Source organism: Gracilinanus agilis, chromosome 3 (assembly GCF_016433145.1).
Source record: "Gracilinanus agilis isolate LMUSP501 chromosome 3, AgileGrace, whole genome shotgun sequence".
Lineage (NCBI taxonomy): Eukaryota > Metazoa > Chordata > Mammalia > Didelphimorphia > Didelphidae > Gracilinanus > Gracilinanus agilis.
Window position 1 is genome coordinate 565,094,952 of NC_058132.1, and position 23,648 is coordinate 565,118,599.

A 23,648-nucleotide genomic window follows, 5' to 3' on the forward strand; every position below is an offset into this window, starting at 1 on the left:
AAAATCTACCATTTTGTTTTTAATGACTATCACAACCTGGTCCCATCTTCTCTTTCCAGTCTTCTTTCACATTCTTCCCCTCTACTTATACTATAAACCACCTAAGCTGATCTCCTTTCTGTTCTTCACAGGAGACACCTTTAAGCAAGCTTAGAGGAGGCTGATACCTGTAAACCTGTTTCCTTTCCTTAGTCAAGGGAGGATAGGCCACCTTCCAGCTGACACCAGCCTATGAATATTCAGTTGAGATCCTGAATACAGATGATCAGAAGGGGAGCCCTTTGTTTGCTAGGAGCAATGTCAAAGTAACCCTACAAGACTCCAGACAAGTGCTCATTGTAAGTCTTGAATCTTTGCTTCTGTAAGACTGCTTTCTTTGTTCTCTGAATGGGTGCCACTTTCTTTGGTCTATACTCCTTTCTTCATAGAAGAAATACTCGTCACTTCAGATATTCTTCAATCTTCTCGTCATCTATAGAATCCAGTGATTCTACTCCAAAGTTTTTGAAAGTCATCCACTTTGAACTGACAGACAGCTCTTATCACTGAAAAAAGGATCTTCTCCTCAGGATGAGTGACAAAGATTATCTGGTCCCCCAAAACCTTGATTGCTTTCTGGGAATAAGGCAGGCCCTCTTCAAATTCTTCTAGGAATATTCCCCATAAGCCTCTCTGGTCATGCTTGTCTAGGAGCTGAGGCAACTTGGTTCTTCAGGTTGTAATGCAAGGTGGCTGACAGAAACTTTTTGCTTCTGTAATTTCTAATGGTCACAAAAAGTCAGTTAAACATCTTAGAATCTTCAGAAAGTCAGTTGAAACTTGAAACTATAAATAGAGGTGAAGTTCCAACTGAGGGGGCTTTTTCCTTCTGGCTTTCACTGTGGCTGGAGGCTTTGCTTTGGCTTAGCCTATTAGCTGCGGCCTTTTGGCTTGGCTTTGGCCTAATTGCTTCAGCCTTGGCCTGTGCTTATTTGTCTTGGGGAAATTTAAATCTATCTCATTTCTCTGGACCTCTCCCTGATCTCTCCATATACATCCCTCCCCTTCCCCTGATTTTCCTTTGGGCCCTAGGTGGAAGGGAGGCTTAGTGATTGAACATTGTGGGTTTTAGTTTCTATAGACAAGTAGAGTATCCTCAAATAAGTTACCCCTAGTTTTAGTGATTCAATAAGGACTTTACTTAAAAGGCAGTCAAATCTCCCAACTGGGAGCTCAGGCTCTTTCAGTCTAAACCTCTCCTGTGGCCCATGCCTGCCCCCATCACCCCTCTCCCTAGCAACATTTAGAAAATCCTAAACCTTTTCCCCTTCTGACTGACCCTGGTATTAATAAATCCCCTTGTTACCTATTCAAGCCTCTGGTGAATCATTGTATCGAAAATTGAGGGAAGGGCTAATGAGGGAAGGACTCATTTTCTTTTATTTCTTGAGAGACCTGGGGGCATCCATCTTGGCAGGAAGTACCTACCCAAGACTTCCTCCAGCCATCAGTTTGACTGGCAGGGAGGGGCCCTCTCGACTCCTCCCTCAAGGGACTTTAGAAACTAACAAGAGAAACCCTCCAGCCAAAACCTAAACATTTCTTACTGGCCTTAATTTCCTCCTTGTATCCTTTGTCTCAAGCCTCTGGGAATAAACCTGTTTGAGCTGCCCTCTCCTCCATACCCCATTTCCTTTATCTCCTATATATCTTCCCTTACCTTCTTTTCTTCTCCAATCACCTTATAATCACCTACTTTCCCCTTTTATCTTTCCTCACACCCAAATTGCATTTGTGACCCAGTCAGATTACCTTACTTTTTATAACAAGGTTGTGCTTGGGCTTGAAGGCATATTTTCAGTCAGTACTTCAATTTTGGGGTGGTTTTCTAATGCCTCAACTATCAGTCATTTTTTTCTGCATGAACCCTATGTGCAAATGGTGGGTTTCATTCAAAATTTCTTCTAAAGTCAAGGGATATGTGTCAGCTCTTTATATAATTTGCAATATTTTCAGCAACTCCAAATTTAACACTTGATCCTCCAGAGAGTGCTTTGAAGTTAAATGATTCATTACTATGATCTGAATTTTGTTTTGAGCCTGATGATCCTCCCTGCTTGAGCTTGACTTGCTTTTTCTTGGATAATGATGATGACTCTGAAAGTATTTGATGTTTTTCTACAGATGAATAGGAGAGGATTCGTTTCTCTGTGATGTTTCCACAATGACATTGTTCTATTTCCCTATAATCTTATGTAACTTCTTAGTACATCTTAAGTTTAATAGATCCTTCTACTTACATAGTAAACACAGGTTGGAAATGGGGTTTACTAATTATTGAAGTAATCTCTATTGAAGTTCCTTACTAAAAGTGAATTCCAAGTAAAACATTTTAATGAGAATTATCTAAACATTCATTCAGGTTATCTTTGCTTCTTCTTCCAATTATTCCCTTCCATGCTCAAAAGTATTAAGACATTCCTTAAAATTTTGTTGGCTCTGGATACTAAAGACTGAGATTACTGATGTTATTTTCTCATTATCTGCACATAAAGAAGTCTGGAGAACTTTGGGAGGGACCCTTCAGATTTTTGGTTAACTTATTCAGCTCAATCAACTGAAGGGCTGTTTTAATTTCTATCCTTGTTACATATCCTTAAGTTGTTTGGCTGTCAATTTTTTTTTGTTGTTGACTGTTGAATATCTCTCTCCTTTCTTTCTCATATCATGCCTAAATTGCCAGGAACTGGTAGATAGGCTTTTAGGAGTGATATTTTATGGCAAATTATTTTCTTTCAATCACATAGAAGACTGAAAAATGTTTTAAAAACAATCATTTATGATTCACAATTATACTGTTTGAATGATACTCCATGTCATTCAAATTCAACTACTTTAAGCCCACAGAGTTACAAGGTTATTATAATAGATTCCTTGTGAACATTGTTCTTTCATTGCCAGGGCAGATGTGTGCAATCAAAAGAAAGGTGACATCTGTGCCTTACAACTTCCAGGTTTCCTTTGGGTGTTCTTCTTGCATCATTCTCTATTCTTTAGCTCTCTTGATATCTTTCCTTCCTACTATGATAATTGCTGTTTTGGGATTATACACATTTTCCATTGTTTATGAAGAAGCTATAGTTTTCAAGACAGATTACAGCTTTGTTAGCAACAGTTCAGGAAGGACTGAAAATTAGGATTGTTTTAAGATAATTAATACTAATGATCTTAATACCATCTCTTCTTTTGGGGGAAAAAGAGGAATATTTATCATTCCATTAGTGTTTACTATTCTCCCATGGTTATTTTTTACATTTTCTATATCTCCTCCATTCACAAGAAAAGTAATCTACATTTTTATGATCCAATTTCATCCTATAAGTGCTAGTTTATCAATAATTTAATAAAAGAACAAAAATTGAAATCACTTTACTTTCAAGGCAGAACAGCAACTTTTCCTTTATATTGCTAAAAATTGAATTCTATTATTTTTAATGTTAGTAAATGCTAGAAAAACAATTAAACATTTCGATTGACTATGAAAATGCAAGTACAATGACATAATATGCTGGTTTAAAATGGTAATTCTCTTTGCCTCCTTTGAGCTTTAATGGAAGAGTTGACTTCCTAGGAATAGAAAGAATAGAAGGAGGAAAACATGAAGCAAACTCATTACTCTTCTTATGTTCACAAATTTCCTGAAATATATAATATTATAATTTAAAGGGATCTTAAAAATCATCTAGTCAACAGCTTTGTTTCCATTTCCCCAAGTCAAAAGGAAGACCAAAGAGCTTGGTTGCTAAATTTACCTTTTTAAGAAACAAACCATTTCACATTCTTCCTTCAATAGCATTTTCTTTTCCTATCACCAGTTGTGATAAACTACCTATTCATTTGTAGTCTTCCTTAGAAATTCCAGAGCACCTCCAAGAGAAGTGGCATAATTATTGATGCTTCTTGACTTCCTAAAAAAGTAGTTTAGTAAAGGGTTCATTATATTGTCAATTATTTCTAAAGACTGACCATCGCTGGGGATGTTTTTAGCATAAATATATGAGTATTACAACACTTTTAATACATTTTGACACTGAATTCAACTAAATGACAGTATAAACTAATATTAGAAAAGAAAAGCATGTTACTATTGGGCTATAACTGGCTCACAAATAAACTGTAGTAAATACAATTCCTCCTTCACTTACTCTGTATCTATTTCAATTATCACTTTGAAAGGAGGGGGATAGTTTACTATAAGCTACTGTGAGCCAAATGATGCATGAGATGAACAGTGCTATTCATGTATTATCCTACTCAAAATGAAAAGCACAAACTATGTTACTTAAAAGGCCTTTCAAATGTCTCTGTATTATATTATTTGCTAAAAATGCATGTTTGATGAGGTTTGTAGGTATTTTATACCATCTCTAATATTTTCTGATTGGCTAGTTCTGGAAAAAGAAAAAGAGCAAAGCAAAGGGGAATTATAATTAGTTAAGTTAAAGAGTAAAACCTCAAAATAGCCTTTTTATGTACCATATTTTATGTTATTAATTAAGGAATCTAAAATGCTAAGCATTAAAAAATATTTTGTAAATCCACATATTTAGAATTGTGGTAAGATGCTGGCAGGTTAGAACCTAGGCTTTCTGAGATCCCCTACAGACACCCCAATAAACCTCTAAAAGTGCACCAGAAGGAATAATGACAAAGAAAACTAAAGGTAGTGCAAGGCACAGAGTATTTTTGATGCCTCAGCAACAATAGGACATAGAACAAAGACCCTGGACAGGTATTCTGTGACCTACCCAGTGTTCTGACAGTCCTCATTCAAACAATAACCATGTAGACCTCAACAAAACTCAGCACAAAAATAACCACAGGCCAAATCTAGCTTTCAGTAAAGCTTGATTAGAACCACAAGTAAGAAACAAGATCAAATAATTACCATTGAAGGTGGAGGCTTCTGTTAATCACCACACCAAGCATCAATTAGGTAATACCCACATCATCCAGGAGTGTAAGAGCAGAGTGTGACCTAAGCATAGATACTCAACAAAGAAAATGAGGATAGAAAGATGAAGAAACAGGAGGATATATTACACTGAGAAAGGAAGTATCTTGGACTTTACAAAGGATAATCACTAGAGAAGAGAATTTACTCTACAAGAAACTCAAAAGGAGATTCAGAGAAAAGATTTTCCTGGACTACAAGAGTCACTAGAATAAATTAAATTAAATAAATATTAAAATAGAGAAAAATGGAAAGGAGATTGAATATCTTTGAACAGTCAGTTTTAAATATGACCATAGAAATGAACTCCCTGAAAATTAAATAGAAATTTAAAGAGAAAGAGAACATTTCTCCATGAGTCAAAAAGAAATGTTTCCTTAAAAAACAACAACAAAAAAGGAAAGCAATAACATGTAACTAGCATGGGCCATTGTACCGCCAAATTATAGAAGTTTTTTAGGCCAAACTGTAAACAGGAAATTCCTTTGTTTCGACTCCCAATAAGACCCTGAATGGAAAATTCTCTTTGTGTTGTCCTTTAAATTTGAGATGGACAGAGAGATACACCTTAAGGCTATTCCTTGACCCCATCAGATTGTATCTTAGACATCCATCTGTCCTATAACTATGAGGGTCACCCCCTATGTCTTCAGGCAGACCCCAGTCAGATGCCCAACACCCCCCTATGCACACACACATACTGTGTCTGAGTGCATACACATGTATCAACTGTTGTAAAGACCTCAGATTTGGTGTCCTCTTGGAGGCAGTCTTCCACCTATGCTGTCCTGCTGGCCAGATTCAAGATTACCTTCTAAATTAATAAATTACTCTTTTTATTTCTAAGCCAAGTATTGGTGCCTTGCATTCTTGCAAAGGGTACCATTCCAGAATCCAGGGGGTTCACCTCAAGCACCCCCACAACATTCAGAATATAATATTTTTAATTGACCTTGAAAACAAATCCAGGAAGTAAGCTGATTATGATGATATGATGTATATGTAAATGTAATGATATGGAATTATATATGTATATATGATATGATATGTATGTATATGAATGATATGTAAAAAAATCAATCTAGGGCTAAAAGAAAAGGTTGCACAGAAAGAAAATGGAAGGGAGAGATACAATGGAGTATATTATATAACATAAAGTGGCATGGAAAATCTGTTCAGAGAGGGGAGGATAAAGGTGGTGACGAGCAATGCATAAACTTTACTCTCATTGTAAAGGGCTCAGAGTAAAACAAGTATACTCAGTGGGGTATAGAACTATATCTTATCCCACAGAGAAGTAATAGGGGAAAAAGACAAAGGAAGAGGGAGGTAATTGAAGGAAGTGGGAAGTGGGGGATGACAAAAAGCAAAACACTGGTGAGGAAGAACAGAGAGAAAGGGAATAGAGCAGGATTTAAAGGGTTTAATTTGATGGAGGGCAATACACAGTTAGTAATCATAATGCTGAATGTGAATGTCATGAAGTCACCAATAAAAAGGAAGCAGCAGAGTGGATTAAAAACCAGAATCCTACTTTATGTTGTTTAAAAGAAATATATTTGAAGCAGAGTGATATACACAGATTCAAGGTGAATGGCTAGAGCAGAATTTATTATACATCATTTAAAGTAAAAAACAAAACAAAACAAAACAAAACAAAAAAACCAGAAGCAATCATGATACCAGACAAAGCCAAAGTAGAAATTGATCTAATTAAAAAAGATAAGGAAGAAAATTACATTCTGTTAAAAGGTACTATAAAAATGAAGTAATATAATTACTAAACATTTATGCCCCAAATGACACAGCATCTAGATTTCAAAGGGAAAAATTAAAGGAGCTCAAGGAGGAAACAAATTTTAAGATCATATTAGTGGGAGATCTCCACCTTCCCCTTTCAGAACTAGATAAATCCAATTGAAAAATAAATAAGAGAGAAATATAGTAGAAGTATGCACAAAGAAGGATTTTTGGAATGTTGCAAAGGGAGAGAACTGGGTGACAGGAGAGGCAGTTGGAAAGAACAGCAAGGGTTTCTGGCAAAGAACTGAGAGGGGAGTTCATTGTTGGATTTGGGGGTGAATGGGGGATGATTATCTCACCTCAGGATTAAAATCCTTTTATACCTGGGTATTTTCCCAACCTTGCCCTTGTGCCTTGAAAACCTGATATTTGACCTGTTTTCTCCTGAATAACAACTAAAGAGGCTAGCTGAACAGTTTATAATGGCTGGAGGGGTTTTGGCCCAGAAAGCATGCTAAGCCAGCCTGAAGACAATTAATCCTCTCTGTGCCAACAAAAAAAAGACATTGCTACCTGCCATTAGATTAAGTTAGCAGGCAGAATATAGAAAGGGGAAAAGAACATTTTCAGGCCAAAGCCTTTGGCTTGGCTTAAGGCAAAGAGACCCCATACCTCCTTTTGTGTGAGAATAAGGATTCCTAGTGCCTCTCTCCTGACCCTTCCTTGATCCTGTGTTAAAAAACCACACTATTGAGATACAATAGCGTCAGATAAGATTTCTTTGGACGATAACTGGAAAAAGTGAGGGAGAAAGGGAAAATTCATGGAGATATTTCTAATAAACTTTGGTTATACCAAACCCGAAGCTGACCACTATTACTATCTCCCTGACAGGAACTGCATCCAGAGAGGACTTCCTGGGGGCCAGGCAAATTGGTTAAACCCTGGCAAAATGTCTACAACATATCCCATAGAAGTCCTTTATCTGAATACTGGTTCCTGTCCAACTCTGTTCTCAATATCATCACAGGGATATACCTCTTGAAACTCTCAGAGTTAAGGAGGAGAGTAACCCAATTAGGCTCAAACACACACTCAGACTAGCAAACTAACACATCTTTAGGGTTCCCCCTCTATACTCTTAACAGAAGTAAGGGAAGAGAATGAAATATTAGAAAAATTAGAGTTAATAAACATATGGAGAAAACTGAATAGGAATAAAAAGAAATATAACTTTTTCTCAGCAGTACATGGTATACATACAAAGACTGACTATGTACTAAGGTATAGAAACATTGCAAACAAATGCAGAACAGCAGGTATAATAAATACAACTTTTTTAGATCATAATATGACAAAAATTATACTTAACAAGGATCCATGGAAGGGTAAATTTAAAAGTAATTGGAAACTAAATAATATAATTCAGTACTTGTGGGTCAAAAAAGAAATCATAGAAACAATTATGAACTTCATTAAAGAGAATGACAATGAGGAGACATATTACTAAAACCTATAGGATACAGCCAAAGCATAACTCAGGGGAAAATGTATATCTCTGAATGTCTATAGCAACAAAATTGAGAGGAAAGAGATCAATGAATTGGGATTACAACTTAAAAATCAGAAAAAGAACACATTAAAAATCCCCAGATAAAAACTTAATGGGAAATCCTAAAAATTAAAGGAGAAATTAATATAATTGAAAGTAAAAAAAAAACACTATTGAACTAATAAATAAGACAGGGAGCTGGTACTTCGAAAATAACAAATAAAGTAGACAAAGTACTGGTTAATCTAACAAAAAAAGAAGAGAAATCAACAGTATCATAGCTGAAAATGGTGATTCCACCTCTAATGAAGAAGAAATTAAGATAATTATTAAGAACTATTTTGCTCAATTATATGACAGCAAATATTACAATCTAGGTGAAATAAGTGAATAGCTACAAAAATATAAATTGCCTAGATTAACAAAGGAAGAAATAGAATACTAAAATAATCCCATCTCAGAAAAAAATGAACAAGCCATCAAGGAACTTCCTAGGAAAAAATCCCCGGAGCCAGATGAATTTACAAGTGAATTCTATCAAACATAAAAAGAACAACTAATCCCAATACTATACAAATTATTTGTCAAAATAAGTAAAGAAAGAGTCTTACAAAATTATTTTTATGACACAAATATGTATCAATTCCAAAGCCAGGCAGACCAAAAACAGAGAAAGAAAACTACAGACCAATCTCCTTAATAAACATAAATGCAAAAATCTTAAATACAATACTTCCAAAAAGACCACAAATTATCACAAGGATTATACACTATAATCAGGTAGGATTTATATGAGTAATGCAAGGATGGTTTAATATTAGGAAAACTATCCACATAATTGACCATATCAGTAATCAAACCAATAGAGTTCACATGATGATCTCAATTTATACAGAAAAAGCCTTTGACAAAATGTAATTTCCATTCCTTTAGAAACACTAGAAAGTACAGGAATAGAATGATTATTCCTCAAAGTAACAAACAATATATATTTAAAACCATCTGCAATGATGACAAGTTAGAAGCCTTCCCATAAAATCAGGAGTGAAGCAAGGATAGCAAAAGTAAGAAAGAGAAACTCCATTTGAAATCATAATATAAAATATTTATGAATCTGTCTAAAAACACAGAAATTATATGAACACAACTACAAAATACTTTTCACACAATTAATACTACATCTAAATAACTGGAAAATAATTAATTGTTCATGGGTAGGATGAGCTAATATAATAAAAATGACAATCATGCCAAATTAATCTACTTATTCAGTGCCATACCTGTCAAACCACCAAAAATTTTTTTTATATATTTAGAAAAACATATAACGAAGTTCATCTGGAAGAACAAGAGATCAAGAATATCAAGGGAAATAACAGAAAAAAATGTGAAGGATGGGGCCTAGGAGTATCATATCTTAAACTGTACTGTAAAGCACTGATCATCAAAAAAACATGGTACTGACTAAAAGACAGACAGGTGGATCAATGGAATAGACTAGGGGCAAATGACTTCAGCAAGCTGATGTCTCATAAACCCAAAGATCCTGGCCTTTGGGACAAGAACATTGTACACAGAAACTGGTACATTATGGCACAATCGAATATGATAGACTTCTATACTATCAGCAATGCATTGACCCAGGACACCTTACACAGACTACCCTTAAAAATAAGAGTTCTGGTGAATACCTTAGCAAAACACAGAAGCTGTTGAAAAGGCCCATCAGAAAATTTCTGAACTGGACTTTAGAAACAATAGTTTTGATGAACTGTCTCCATAAGAAAAAAAGTCTTATGCTTTTACCATAATATTATTCCCTTCCTTCCATCCCAAGAACTTGTGGACTGGCCCCTATTTTTTTCAATAAAGATTATATTTCCTCTGCCAGCATCTAGCCCAGCATTTGTAATTCATGCATTTTGCCATGTGATGATCACCATTATCAGGAGTAAGTGTGGGGCTCATAACATAAGAGAAGAAATGAAAAATAGTGTAGTATACTGGCAAGAATCTTAACGGTTGAGTCAGGGAACCTTGGCTCAAATTCTGACTAGGTCAGATTCTACCACTTAACTTACAATTGAGGGCAGTAGGTGGGATGAACTAGATGGTTTCTTTTCAAGCTCTAAGTCTTTATTTCTTTGAAGTTTTGTAAGATTCACCCCATTCTCTCATTAACTCACCATTGCATTTTTACTCTGTGCTCCATTTTTGTCTTTTGTTTTCCTTGTTCTCCAGCTCATTCATGAGGAATGAGTTGTGAGCATATGTTTCTGCCCAAGTTCTGTCTTTCCTTCAGTCAATTTCCATGTCTGTTGATTTGGAGAATACACTTTATTATCCTTCCTTTATGGTAGCAAAGCCAGCAAAGAGCAGATAAAAAATAGAAATAGCAGATTATCCAATGTTAGCACACTGACATTTCTTAAACCTCTATTGTCTTATTCTTCTGTGTCACTCTGTTGAGCATCAGAGATGCAACAATAAATTAAATTATACCACTGGTGGCTACTATAAATTTAGTACCAAAGATACCAAAATCTTTCAGAAATAAAAATGAAACAAAACAAAACAAAAATCTTCACACTTAAAATAAGGACTAAATTCTTCCTAGTCCTGGTTATGAATGTTAATATTTTCCCATCTCATAACATGGCTTTTTCCATCATTTCCATAGTTTAGGAAGGATATTTGACTTCCACTATTTTCTTTCCCAGTACAGGACAGTTTCAACTGGATTAAATTATTTTCTGTAGATGGTATCATAAACCCAGGCAACTACCAAGAGAACTCTCCATAGTAAAATGCAAGGTCTTAACGGTTTTGAAGTTCTTAAATAGTTTACTAATGTGGCCAACTAAAAGATGAAAAAAAATCTGACCTTACAATAAAGGGATTACTCAGTGTACGTTACAGAAAACATATAATCTTATATTGCTCTGAAAGTTGCACTGGAGCTAGAGACAATTTCTTAGCTTGAAACCAGTAAATTTAAAAGAAGCTTTTCAAAAGCAGATGTAGGATTCATTATTTGAGGTTCTTTAGGCAACTACGTGAATAATCTCCTACACATAATTATTACAAATAGAACACAAACTCTTTAAGACAAATTACCCTTTATTCTGCTCTGTTCGCCTTTTTAAGAGAACTACATTATACATCATTAAGATGTCCAAGAAAACTGAAATTCTAGGCAACTTGCCTTGACTAACTCTCTTACTTGTCCCTAGCCTGGATGGCTGCAAGTAACAGTTTCTCAGATTCCAGTGGATCTGGATCATTCTTAGGAACATGCCAGAATAGGTTTCTTGGAGGCAGGAACAGATGCCAGGGGGAATATCAGATAACAAGTACACTCATTTGTTAAAATACATTTTTCCCAATGTAAGAATATTTTAATCATAATTTAGCATTTAAGTTCATATAAAATTGTTAAGCAGAGTACTTAATTTCCATATTTTTCCTAAAATTATATTTATTTTCATGATTTAAAATGCTAAATTACTTATTTTTATTCACATTCCTCAAATAATTCAAAACTTTTCCAGCTAAAACTAGATTGCAGATACTGAATATTGTGACATATATCAACCTTGTGAGTTACCAAAGTTTCTTCCAGAATGGGCTCAGGTTCTATTTCAGATTTGTGATAAGAGTAGCCTTCAACACACATCTAAAACCACAGTTAATTTCCATCAAAGCCTCCTTTATTTGCTGCTTATTAGGTAAAAGGGCAGGCTTGGAGACAGAAAACAGAGTTGATGTAAGCTCAGAGAAAACAGCTTCATAAGCAAGAAATTAATCAAGTTTGGCTGCATATAGCTAGTAGTGACTGTCACAAATAGCAGTGGGATGATTTTCACTATGTGTGGTAAGTATGGGTCAAAACCATCAACTTTAAGCTACATTATTTAATTCATCAGCTTTTTCACATTGTCAAGGGAATGATGAAATCAAAATGATTCCTTTCCCTATCCCACACTACCAAGTTTTAGATTCTGTTTAACATGAATTTCAGACATATTTCAGTCTCCCATGATGTAAGGTCATTGACAAAAATACTAATAATCTAAGATATTAATTGAAACTTATGCTTGCTAGTTGACAATAATTTGTAATGAAAAACAAGAAAAATCATTCCTGACACAGATCTGCCATATATGAAACCTCAACATCAGAAATATATCAGTTAGGTGGAAAAGAAGAGAAGAGAAGAAAAAAGATAAGAGAAGGGAAAGGAAGAGAAGGGGATGGGAGCAGAGGGAAAGGGAGGGCAGAAAGAGAGACAAAGAGAAGTTCCTATAATCAGACTTGAAGCTGGAAAATGTACTAGACAAGATATAGAGAGAGGGAGAAAAAGTAAAAAATAAAGCAAGAGGAATTTCTCTTGATGGAATCTTACTCCTGGTGGGCGAGTAATTTGCTTTCCATTCACTTTACTTCATGTTGGACTAATACTTTTGGACATTAAACCATCATCACTTCTGGGGGAAAAAAAACAAAACAAACAAAAAATGGCTTTTCCATGCTACTGTTGAGAAACAATGAAGTACTGTCAATAGGTTTTAAAGTCATCCATTGAACAAATAATTGACATGTTTTGTTACTCCCCTTTTTTCCCATTACTTCTCCCAGAAGTCAGCAATGTACTAATTAGGGAGATTCACAGTCTCTTATAATTGTAGGATAGGAAATCATAAGAAGAGTCAGTTTTCAGAAACAATCAATGGAGCAACCACTTATTAAGTTAATTCTTTATTATTCTTTGTCCACAATGATATATGAATATTTGATAACTCATCTCTCTCCCATGGCATCTCCCCTGTACTAGACACATTCTCCCTTTTCCCTTTTCTTGACTTGTTGAGTCAATTTAGCTGTACATTCTCTTCTTTTTAGTCCCAGATCCATTATTATCTAATCAGTTGTACCCTGCCAATCCTCAGTCTTTGATCCCTTCTATCATGCATTACCTTTACTACTACACATGTGCTACTGAAAGACAGAGAAAATGACTTGGCCATATTGATTGGGTCCTCTACAAATTTATGTTACACAACCTCACTTGGCACTCACTGAGAAGAGGCAATCCTGCTATACTTCCTTCATTAACTCACTATCCTACTCTCTACAACAGCTTTTCCAAATGTTTTCATCTCTCCTCAAACTTGCCATGACTTCACCTACCTCACTTTCTCATCTGATAATTTTAGCACATATTTTATAAGGAAAAATATGGCCATTTGTCATGAGCTCCCTCTTCTCCCCTCTCCTTATTTCATATCATGCCTTCTGCCACTAATTCTTCTTTTACCTCTACCTCACATATGGTAATCTTACTCATTATCAAAGGTAACATAACCCCTCTATCAACTCAAATGATTCTTTTCAATCCCATCTCCCTACATATTGGTTCCTTATCTAATTATTACCAGTATATCCATATCTTCCTCAACCATTAAAAAAAAACTTTCACTTCCTCCTTCCATCTTTATTATCATCTGTTATCTCTTCTACTCTTTGTACCTAAACTTCTTGTAAAGGTTGCCTAAATTTATGTATCTCTGCTTTCTCCCTTCTCATTCTCTTCCTACCCCTTTATACTATAGCTTCTGATCTTATCATTCCACTGAAACTACTCTCTCCAGAGTTATCAGTAATCTTATAGTTGCCAAGTTCAACAATCTTTTCTCAATCCTCATTTTCCTTGATCTCTCTGTAATCTTTGACATTCATGATAATAGTTTTTAAAGACAAAAAAAAGTTCCTATTACCAAAATTCTTTGCACTGTCAAAAGATTCAAAATCAGAAACTGATTACATTAAAAAAGAAGCATTAGCATCTATCTAAGGACCAAAGGACCTTTCCATATTTCTTGTTCCTGAAACCTTTTCATATATGTTACCTCACCCCATTACCATCTTGCTTAGCAACAGGAACTATCTAACTTTTCTATTTGTATTTCCAGCATGTAGCAGAGTGTTTTGTACATATTATGTGCTTAGTAATTGTTTATTCATGCATTTATTCAAATAAATATGTAGTGACATACTTATATCACATTAATTGAGAATGGTTCTCAAAGAATGACACAGAGTAAAATTTAGGTAATAAACAGGTACGAATAAAATTATTTTAAAAAGAAAAGGTAGAAGCTTAAAAATAAATATGTGAGTGTATATATTTATATGTGTGTATACATATAAGTATATTTATATCTATATATATTTGTGAGTAGAAACAATTTATATGCTATAGACCTTTTCCTTTTGCTAATAATATGATTTCAGGCACTCATTCGGGAATAGTTAGCTCTAGAATTCATAGGGAGACCCCTCAATTACAGTGATTGTTCCCTCATTCATCCCTCACACATACAGACTACATACATATACACAAATGTGTTTACAGTTGTTTATGTATCATCTCCTACTGAATTGAAAGTTACATAAAAGCAGTGATTTTATCTTATTTAGACTTTCCCTCTCCTTCTGTACCAAGTACAGTATTCTAAACAGAGAAAACACCTGAAAATATTTGTTTAATCAAATTTGTGAATCAAAATCCATTTATGTAGCACTTTTTTCACAAGGACTGGAAACATACATTTAAATGAGAGACAGTTCCTATCTTCAAGAAGCTCACATTAAAAAATGGAAAGAATACTGTGGAAGGCCAATTGGAGAAATAGGGTCATGCATAGGGCCTTTTATCTGGATTCCCATCATGATCAATACAGCCACTGATACAGCTTTGTGATTGATCCTGGTAACCTAAGCCCTGTAAAGCTGGGCTACCAGCTGGTTGGCTAAATCCAAAACAATTGACCCCTCTTGGAGGCTCATTTTATAATTGGAAGTCAATGAGAGAAATAGTCTTTAATAGATATTTTATCTGGATCCCATTATAAGATCAAAGGCAGGTAACACTGTGTGTGTGATCTTTCTGCACTGCATATAAGGAAGCAGACATAATGGGTTATCTAAGATAAAAATCTGAAACTCTTCTCTTTGATTCCTTTTATGATCCACACCTTTTCTTATTGGAAAGCATTATAATCTGATTTTCTAGGAAGCTTTAAGTTCTTAGTAAACCAGCACTTAATGAGTTAACAGCCTTTTTACACTCAGCAGAGTAAAGCTGCAGCTGTGGGTATATCTCTCTAACTGCTCCAGGCTTCCCAAGGTCACGGAGTGGCAAGCTCAGGCAAAATTCCACATTTAGATAAAGTGAGGCTCATTTTTAACCTTGGGACTTTTTCTCATCCAGCATTATCTTCATGAGAAAATTCTTTGTAAAACTATATATCAATAATGAGGCAATTCTGTTTCTGCGCATCTGTGAAACTTCTTTGGGCTTTGGGTGAAAAAGGATTTTGTTGAATACTGTATAAAATAAATCTTAAGCTCATTGCCAGTCAGAAGCAGCAGCCATGAGCTGACAGACAGATGGTCTCCAGTTTCATTATTTCTCACCTAAACTGTCCCCTTATCAGATTCCTGGAGCTGCTGGATGGCTTTCAACACAATACACATACACAAACGTGCAAAGAAGGGAAGTTTGATTTGAGGAGTCACAGAGATAGTTAAGTAGAGACATGAAAATTTTCATGCCCTTTTCTGAAGAAGAAAACATTGAACTGATCTTTACTTTTCCCAGAACAAGAGTCAGAATGTGAGGATGGAAAATGGCAGCAACAGCAGGATAGAAGACAAAATTCCCAGAACTGGCTTTTATGTTGTTGTGGGGTTGGATTTGGGGACTGGGGTACATAGAGCTGGTTAATTGAGTTTATATTTACTCAATCTTCTAGATCAAGAAAGAATAGAATTACAAAGCTAAAGTGGTTTTTCACTCCAGAAAAATTAGAAGTCTGTTTTCAGAGGGTGTTCCAAATGTAGAGAAGTTGGCAATAATAGTGAAGATGACAAAATGTCTAGGATAAATGGTTGGGATTTAAATTTGAATGATCCAGAAATCACTCTTTCCTCTTCATTAAAAGGTTTCCCAAACACTAACCTTAAGTATAGGTCTGACCTTTTGGTCTACAGCCAACTCACGTTATATGGGACAATTGAAAATAATTATATCTTTGTGTGCTATTAATACGACAAATTAATGGAATATTTGAATTTCTAATTTTCCCCATTAGAATGTAATTTCCTTGAAACAAGGTTTCTGTCCTATTTTTTTGTATACATATCACTATCAGTTTTTCATTAATGAACTAAACTGAATTTGAAGGTCCCTATCACCTACTAGATTTTGCTTTGGTTGTTTTGAAGTCTCAAAATTTCATTGGGAGTTAGATAGCAAGTAACTTTTTTTCTAGCCTCTTTTCTATCCAAACTTTCACCTTTATCTAATCTTTAATTTTTCAGTTAGAATATTAAAGAGTTGCAGTGTGTTTGACACAACTATATCCAGTCTCAATAACATGAGTGGTGGCCTAATTTTAAACATTTAGAAAGCAGTTTTAATCTACAGAAACTTCCAAGTAACTTTATTTCTTTAAAAAAATTGATTTTTAAAATGTTCTTCTGTTGACTTTTCTGACAGATACCTCATGTCCCAAATTTATTTCAAAAAGTAATAATGTAATAATTATGCTTTCTACTTTGAAGAAAAACATTTAAAATTGCTTTTGTGTACTGAGATGAGTCTCAAGATGACTTGCATATGAATTACTTTGTATTTTGGTAACTTGGGAATCACTTATGTTTCTAATAAACTATAAGAACAATATAAAGCTACCTTATGCCTGAACCATTAGGTTGATTTTCTTCCATCTAGAAATATATATATATATATAATAACTAGAACAATGAAAATAAAAACATGAAAACAACATGAAAGTGGAATGATTTTAACAACCTACTATTGCCTCAAAGAAGAGTAAAGAAAAAAAAACTTCCTTTATATAGAGAGGTAGGGGACAAAAGGAACATAATATGTTATCTGTTAGATGTGAAGATGCTATCAGTTGGTTTTGCTTAATTTGTTTCTTTGTTAAATTAATGCTATATTCAAATATGTGACAAATATTTGTGACGTAAAAACAAAATAAATTAATTCAATTCATCTATTTTTTCATAAACTGAAAAGTAGCCTACCTAGGAGAAAATAATTAATAAGTAATCATCAGGAATGAATGAAACCAGCAACACAGTATTTGAAATACCCAAGAACATAAATTAATTGGAGAAAAAAATCCATTCTAAACAAATTTTATGAGACCGTTGAAAGGAAATTTGAAAAAAAAATTAGGTATCGACCAAACTACCTATGTCATAAACATGAATGTAAAAGTTCATGTCATAAAAATAAAGAAAAGAGGAGCTATTTTTGACTAATATTCCCAGGGAGAAATTCTTAGCAAACTAAAGACTACAGGAGATCACCAAAAACATAAATGAATTTTGGTGACATGAAATTAAGGAGCTTTTGCACACATGTGTGCATATGCACACACAATCAATGGAGAAGTAAGCTTCTCTTTCCCAGGCAATTACACTAACTTATTTCTACTCCTTCCCCTTTTTTGTCTCTGACAATTCAACTCTGAACCTAATGAACAATTCAACTTTTTGCTTAAGACTCATGCCTTCTTCTCTAGTAATGTCCTTCTAAGCATCAGTCTTGTACTGCTCCCACTATCTACTACTTTTGTTCCTACTCAACTGCTACTTACCAGAGATAAAGAAATCCTTAAATTATGCTGACTGGATCCCCAAAATATTTGTCACACAACTTCAATTGAGGCTTTATTCGGGAATCATTGTATGCCTCACTAATTAAATTACTATCCCAATCACCACAGGCGATTTTTCAAATATTTCATTATTCCTCAAACCTTCCATGTCTCTTCTGCCCCAAATGTCTCAGCTTAGAATCTTGCCACATATTTCATTCAAAAATTTGAGTACATTACTCAAGAAGTCATTCTTATTTCCTCTCATCTCAAATCATTCTTCCACTATGTGTTTCTTCATCCCTGTTATATATGAAAAGGTAAACTTTCTCCTTCACAAAACAAACTCTTCTTCCAAAAGTGATCCTATCCCATCTTGTGTTCTCCAGCAGAATGGTCTGTCTAAGCATATCTAGGCTTTCATTTATCTTCTATCTCTTTCTGTCTGTTGGCTGACCACAAATACTCCCATGTCTTCATCATTCTTAAAAAATTCCTCACTTGATCCATCCATCCATCCCTACTAGCTATCCATTGTAAGAAGGCCATTTACAATATATGGTCCCATTTCCTTTTTGTTATATTCTCTTCTTAATTCTCTGCATTATGGCTTCTCACTTCATCATTAACCTTAAATAATTCTGTTCAAACTTATTACATTTCTCTCAATTTCCAAATCAAATAACTTTTTCTAAATCATCATTATTTTTTTACCTTCCTGCAGATTATTATACTATTCTTCACCTTGTATTACTTAATGCTATCTTCTCTCTCAGCTTTCCTGACAGCCTTCTCTTCTGATTCTCCTCCTATCTTTGTAATCCAACCTTGTAATTTTCCTTTGTTGAATCTTCATACAGTCTACAAATACTAATGAGAGATGTCCCCTAAGACTGTCCTGGACCCTCTTTCCTTCCCTGTATATATCATAATTTTTCAAAATACAGTCAAGGATTTGATGATCTACTTAGCCATAACTTCTCTCCTGATCTCCAACTACCTATTAAATATATCAAGCTGGATGTCTCACAAACATCTTAAACAAACTATCTGAAACTGAATTAATCATCCCTTCCCCCCAATCCAAATCACTCCTCTTTCTAAACTTTCTATTATTGTTGAGGATACCACCATCATCCCCGTTACTCAGGTTAGCAACCCAAGTGTCTTCCTTGACTCATGACTCTCTCACCCCCACTCCTACCCCACATCTAATCAGTTGTCCAGTCTTGTCAATTCTAATCACAAGAGATATTATCCTCTCCCTTCTCTCTTGTGACTTTGTAGCTATTCTATATTCTCTCAGTACGTCATCCCTGGACTATGATAAAAGTTTTTTGCTTGTTCTACTTGTCTCAAGATCCTTCTTTTTTAGGTCCATTCACCACTCGGCTATTAAAGTAACCTTCCTAAAGTATGAATCTGGCTATACCACTTCCTTTTTCAACAAACTCCAGTGGCTTTCTATTATTTCTAGGCGAAATATAAAAATTTTTGTTTGGCTTTTAAAGTCTTTCATAACTGGACCCCTTTCGACCTTTCCATTCTTTTCTGAATTTACTCCTGTACATGTATTTTGTGATCTAGTGACATCAGTATCTTTACCATTCTCTGAACAAGACCCTTCATCTCCTATTTACATTAATTTCTACTGGCTTTCCTTCAGTCCTGGAATGCTCATTCTCTTCATCTCTATCTCCTAGCCTCTCTAGATTCCTTTAGATCTCATCTAAAACCTCAAATCCAGGAATTTTTATTAGTAACTTTTTTATTATAGACACAATTTTAATAATCATTCTCTGATTTTAGGAACTTGAGGTAGGAAGTGATAGAATGAAACACTATGGAGTCCAGTTGTCCATCTCAGAAGCCAGGCTACTCTAAAACAATAATCCAAGGTCAAACCACAATGGCAAAAAAAAGGACAAGGATTGGTGCAAGTTTCTAGGCCATTTAGTCTCAGTTAAATAAGGCATATAATAGGAGCTATAAGTTACTGTGCAATGTAAATTGTGCTTAGGAAATAAATGTCTATCTCCTGCCTGCTTCATATTATATTTTAAGGACCAATTTCTCTCCACTTTTAGAGAAAACCTAGTTATGAACCAAAAACTAGACATTAAGTAGATCAGACAGGGTACCAAAATAAGAGTGAGTGAAACAAATAATATAAGGAAAGAAAATCTGATCAGTTTTCAACACAGTCCAAGCTACTCCAGGACTGAATTCAGTCTATTGTACATGTATGAGTCCAGTGAGTAGTCCTTTGCTGATGAGGGATAAAAGGATGTAGTGTTCCAGCCCTGGTATATTGTGCAATAGTTTTATTGTTAAAAAAAAAGGAATTCTAGACTCTAAATCATCATTTGGATGCTTCCTTTAAAATCACTAATGTTAAGAGAAAGGAAAGTGAAAACAACTCCAAAATTTTACTTCATGACCTGGAAACTGACATAAATGATTAATAATAATAGTAGAAATTATGATGAGAACAATATTATCATTTATATATAGCATTTTGAAGTTTGCAAAGTGCATAGGTTTTCTCAGTTGAGTCTCACAACATTCCTAATATGTTACTATTGTTTTCCCCATTTTACAGATGAGGACATGAAAGCATTAAATGACTTTAAGAAGGTGAGATTCTATTAAATGTCCAAGACAGTGTTTTAATTCAGTTCATATCTTCTACAATTACAGCTCTTTATCCTCATGCTATCTCACTGTCTCGAAAATGGGAAAATTATATGATAAAGGAAATCAAAAACAGAAAGAATATTTAATTTGATTGCATACAAAAATATCCATAACAACAAATACTGTGGTAGTAGATAGCTCGAAATAAAGTGAATGCCCAACAATTGGAGAACATTTTTTAAAACTATGATTAAACTTAGCCTGAAATATTAGCATGTAAGAAATAAAATATATTTTTAAAATAGAGAAATTAGATAGGTGAATACTGAAAAAAAATGTATTGTCATACTTTTCAAGATGGTAAGTTGAAACTTTCAGTGTCTCTATCTGGTCAGGCTGCTAGGCCCAAGAGGGCAGGCTTTAGATCTGAACCTACAAACAATATAATCTGACTACTATATTTGTACAACAAAAGAGTTTAATATAATAAATATGAACAAGGAAAGGGAATGGGAAGGAAGGCCAAGGAAATTACTCTAGCACTGTTATACTATTACTCCTCCCACCAGAAATGATAGATTCTCAAGAATCTGGCTTCTTTTGCTTGAGGCTGTCTGTCACCCTACACTGACTATCTGCTTCCCCCAAATCCCTAACTAGCTTCCCTGACTATGGCCACTCTCAAAACAGTCTGGATGAATGGCAGAATAGTTCAGATTGCTAGATAGGGTGGTGAGTCACCCAAGGTCTTACAACCAAGAGGCTGAAAGTCTCTTTGGAAACAGACAGGCACAGTCTCTCTTTCTGGTTGGCTTGCCTTGTGGAACAGCAATAAATGTTGATAAACAGATCAGGAACAAAGAGGTAGAAGCAGATGTTACTGTAGATGATATATCCAGCCAGAATCTGGAAAGCTGGTCTGAGGACCTCAACTGTCAGGTCCAATAGCTTCTCCCAGGAAAAGTCCATTAACTTCTCACAGGAAGTACTCCCTCCAAGTTCCAAAGAAAACAGGAACTCAGCTCTCCTCCAGTCTTCAAGTCCTCTCTTTATACTTTCCTGAAACTCTTTTTGGAACTCTTTCCTTGAGTTCCATCTGTAAGCTCTGTGAGCCACTTAATTTGCAACCTGTATCCTTTACAAAACTTACCTTCCTTTTCCCTATTTTAATAGTATAAACTTGAATAAATAAAAATAGATGGAATTAGGAGGGAAATATAAACTATGACAATGATCATGTAAATGAGATCAATGAAAGGAACCTAAATTATATATATATATATATATATACATATATATATACATATATATATGTAAATAATAAAACAATGAAGTTGCTTTGATGAAAATACGATGAAACATAACTTTCTTCTGCTAACAGATTGGAAGTGTCTACATTGTCACATACAGTCACTCTAATTGGTTTTTGCTTTATTTTTTTTTCTTTGTTTTAATAGAGAGTTCAAGGCAAAGAGAAGAAGGAGTGAGGAGAATTAAATATAAAGACAAGGGGCAATATTTTAATTTATTTAAGATTAACACAAAATAAAATGGATTGCATCAATTCCTTTTTTTAGTTATTTGATTTTTCTGTAACAAAGTTCAAATGAAAATATTATTTATATTCAACACAATTATTATATCTAGGGGTCGTTATAATGACATCTTTACATTTCAACCAGTAATTATGGGAATTTTTAAATGGATGTGAATGATTTAAGAAAATATCTGATCAATATTTTTAATTATTTCCACAATAAAACTTTTACTAGTATTGATTCATTCATAATTGTTATGCCTCATGATTAATCAAATCCAATTTTTATGTTAAACTTAACCTAGCTTATTTTCTGTTTAATTATTTTTTTACTGATTAATCAAAGAGTAGCATTCTGCTTTCTCATCTATTATCAGATCCCACTGACTCACACATCTCAGACAGCCTGGTACTCCCCTACTCTTTGGGATTCACAATGTTGCTGCCAGATGCTAAAATTACTATTGACATTGATTGACTTTAGCTTTCCTCTACCTCAGAACTCCTAAACTCAAGTGATCTATTTCTTGTCACAATTCTATGCTGCTTTTCTTACAGTGCCCTTTTTTCTTAAGTACTCTCATGTCCTAAAATGTATTACACTAATCTTTGTACATGTATTATTTCTTCTTATCTATTGTTGGCCAGTATACTAAAAGATCTTGGGAGACACCAGGAGGGACAACTATGAGAAAGGAAGTTTTGGAGCAGGCAAGGGAAAGTCCAATTTAACTTTACTTCTAGGTGAATGATCTTAGTCCCAGATATGGTTGCATTGCGCAAGAAAGGTATAGTGGCAGATTTTCTTGTAGGGCTTCATAAGCCCCAGGAAAACGCTTTGCTTACTGCTTTTACCCTTTGTAATAATTTTACAATTATGAAGTTCTTTTAAACACCTCAGGAACTGTTTTTTGTGTCACAAGTATTTGTATATATTTCTATTTGGAATTTGGTTACCAAATATGGATTTGGAATAAAGAGCAATGACACTGTAATTTTGTAAGCTTTTCCAGTATAGAAACTGTGTCTTATTTATTTTCCAGCCAATTAGTGAAGTGTACAAATTGGATTCTCATTCATGTTTTCTTGAATGAATAGAATATAGCAATAATTTGACATTTGAGCTTAAGTTAGTGATAACACTTTTCTGAATTTTTAATTGATATGAAAAAAATTGTTCTACATATCCCTTCCAATACACTGATATCTTATTGATTGTTTTAACTTACTTTCATTAATAGAAATATAATTTAAAAGTCCTAGATATTTAAGATTCTTATAAATCAAATCAACTAAAAAACTAAAGTTTCTGAATAAAAGGCAAAATACTTCTCATGTGAGTCTCTTATCTGCTTCAAGTTATTCTTCAAAGAAACTCTTTATAGTGCAAAGTAAGGTAATCCTGGGACTCTAGTATCTTAAAACTTTCTATGTGGCAAGGAATAGATATTTAAATGCCAATAAGCAGGAGGACAAGGAAGTCATCTCAAA

The 23,648-nt window shown here is 34.4% G+C and overlaps 1 pseudogene; it reads right to left on the minus strand.

Moving 5' to 3' along the window:
• Nucleotides 1–311: 311 nt before the first annotated feature.
• The window catches only part of LOC123241849, a 67,820-nt pseudogene continuing 44,483 nt past the window's right edge, over nucleotides 312–23,648 (minus strand).